Source organism: Schistocerca nitens, chromosome 7, assembly GCF_023898315.1.
Source record: "Schistocerca nitens isolate TAMUIC-IGC-003100 chromosome 7, iqSchNite1.1, whole genome shotgun sequence".
NCBI lineage: Eukaryota > Metazoa > Arthropoda > Insecta > Orthoptera > Acrididae > Schistocerca > Schistocerca nitens.
This window is the reverse complement of record NC_064620.1, coordinates 496735585-496738116: the sequence shown is the minus strand read 5'-3', so window position 1 is coordinate 496738116 and position 2532 is coordinate 496735585. Positions and strand designations below refer to the sequence as shown.

Below are 2532 nucleotides of genomic sequence, written 5' to 3'. Positions count from 1 at the left end.
GTCGGACCCGCGTGTCGCAACTGTCAGTGATTGCAGACCGAGCGCCGCCACGGCAGGTTTAGAGAGACTTCCTAGCACTCGTCCCAGTTGTACAGCCGACTTTGCTAGCAATGGTTCACTGACAAATTACGCTCTCATTTGCGGAGACGATAGTTAGCATAGCCTTCAGCTACGTCATTTGCTACGACCTAGCAAGGCGCCATTATCATTTGTTATTTATCTTGGGATGCATGTACAGTCAGACCGATGTTCACCAATTATGGATTAAAGTTAAGTATTCCAGAAGCTCCGTACATTATTTACTAGACTCAACTCCTTGAACTGTTCCAGACCTCACGCCAGCCTGCGTGAGCTTAAACGCGTGTCTTTCGGCTTCCTCCAAATCCCGTGAATTGGCTCCTGCCAATTCACAACACCCAACAGTAACTGAACACACACGAAAACAAATCGGGGTCGAAGCACACACACACACACACACACACACACAGCCGACTCTTGAACGATCGGCGAGCCCAAACGCGTCGTCCGGTAGGGCGACCGACCGACGATCCACCAAGACCGTGACTCGGCTAAAGTAATGCACTCCGTCTTCAGGCCACAAGTGGCCCATCGGGACCATCCGACCGCCGTATCATCCTCAGTTGAGGATGCGGATAGGAGGGGCGTGTGGTCAGCACACCGCTCTCCCGGTCGTTTTGATGGTTCTCTTTGACCGGAGCCGCTACTATTCGGTCGAGTAGCTCCTCAATTGGCATCACGAGGCTGAGTGTACCCCGAAAAATGGCAACAGCGCATGGCTGCTGGATGGTGACCCATCCAAGTGCCGACCACGCCCGACAGCGCTTAACTTCGGTGATCTCACGGGAACCGGTGTAGCCACTGCGGCAAGGCCGTTGCCGGCTAAAGTAATGCAGGGCGGCAATGGCCGGCGAGCCATGTCGATGCAGATCTCACTGCTGCTCCAACTTGACTGCCCTAGTGTCACATTGCCACTCCGACTGGCAGGTTCGGACTGCACTCCAGACGCATTCCAACTGATTGGCAGACTCGAACTTGCCACGAACACCCGACGCGAACTGGCGATCCGAACTGACATGTGACTGACAACGACCGTAATAGCAGTCCAGCAAAGATACTACCAGATGGGATATATCGATACGCGCTTCTAACGCCGCTCACGGTCAGGCAAAGCAGCAACTCAGTAGTTATTTAAATTAACGTAGTGAGGTGGAAGTACGTTAAAACCAGGGTGTAGAATACATGATGGCGGGAACGCGAGCCTCGCGCGACTCACTTAGGACAATCTGTCTCAGAATACCGTTCGGCACCTTTAACATCGCTTGCATCCGAGAAAACACGCTCGCGTTGCCAGCTAAGTGTGATCCACTGTGTATTGATGCGACTGTTTTCTTTTCTGGTCATGTATGTTTACACATCACAGAAAAAAGCGAGGACTGCATTTTATGTCACATCAAAAATCACCACAAATTTTTTAACTTGTTAGCTGCCTTTTTGTGAAAATGGTCGGGGAACCCATCAAAAATCTGCTGACAAAGAAAAATTACTGTTTCACCAATAGCGACCATTGTCGAAGGATAGTAGGCAGCACAGCAGCTACAGATACACTCCAGAAGCCACCTTACGACGTGTGTTTCAGGGTACTTCTGGTATCAATACAATTTCCGCCTTCCTTGTAGGCAATGTTTTGTAGAAATGAGAGCTCCCGGTAAGTCTCCTCATGAGCTGAGCTATGTATTGTTCGTCGTGGTAACTTCCCGAGAAATATGTGGGAGGAAGTTCGTTGGTGAAATTTCAACAATGAACATCTGGGTGATATACAGTGGTCCTCGTTGAAAGAGATCGCTGGGCAGCATCTCCTTAGCGGTCTCACTCTTACGTAACGAACGTGTAACGGAAAACGACGTTTTTAGATCTTCTCTATCTGTTCTGTTAATCGAACTAGGTATACGTCCCAAAATGATGAGCAACACTCAAGAATCTCCCGAACAAGTGTGTTGGAAGCCACATCTTCCACGGATAAATTACACCAGCTGAAAAATGTTCCTGGGCGAGAACAAAAAAGGGCGAACATGCTCCTTATTAAAAGACTCAGAGAAAAGTAGGGAACCAACGCTCTCAATCCTCATTACGACTTCCTCATCCAAAATTTTGGCATGTAATCATACTTGCACTCTTAACACAGAATATTTTGAATCATTATACCATTCTCAGTTTTTGTGGTGAAGTCTTCATATCCAGTATCTTCCTCCTACTGCCACTATCTCTATATGTCTCTTTCCTATTGCTCCTTTTTCTCCCACCGACACTTTCTCCTGTCTTCACCCTTTTCTCTCTCTCTTTCTTACCACTGGCTCCATCTCTGCCACTTTCACTGTCTCTCTGTTTCACTGCCAATGTATCTTTCACCCCCTTTTTCCTCTCTCATTGTTTCTGTCTCCTGATTTCTCGCTCACTCTCACTTACTTTGTCTTCAGCCACCATTGTCTCCTATCCACATAAGCTCTTTCGAAT

At 48.2% G+C, this 2532-nt stretch overlaps 1 pseudogene; it reads right to left on the bottom strand.

The window, feature by feature from the left end:
• Window positions 1–781: 781 nt before the first annotated feature.
• Window positions 782–898, bottom strand: LOC126196061 (5S ribosomal RNA; annotated as a pseudogene).
• Between the last annotated feature and the right edge of the window lie 1634 nt (window positions 899–2532).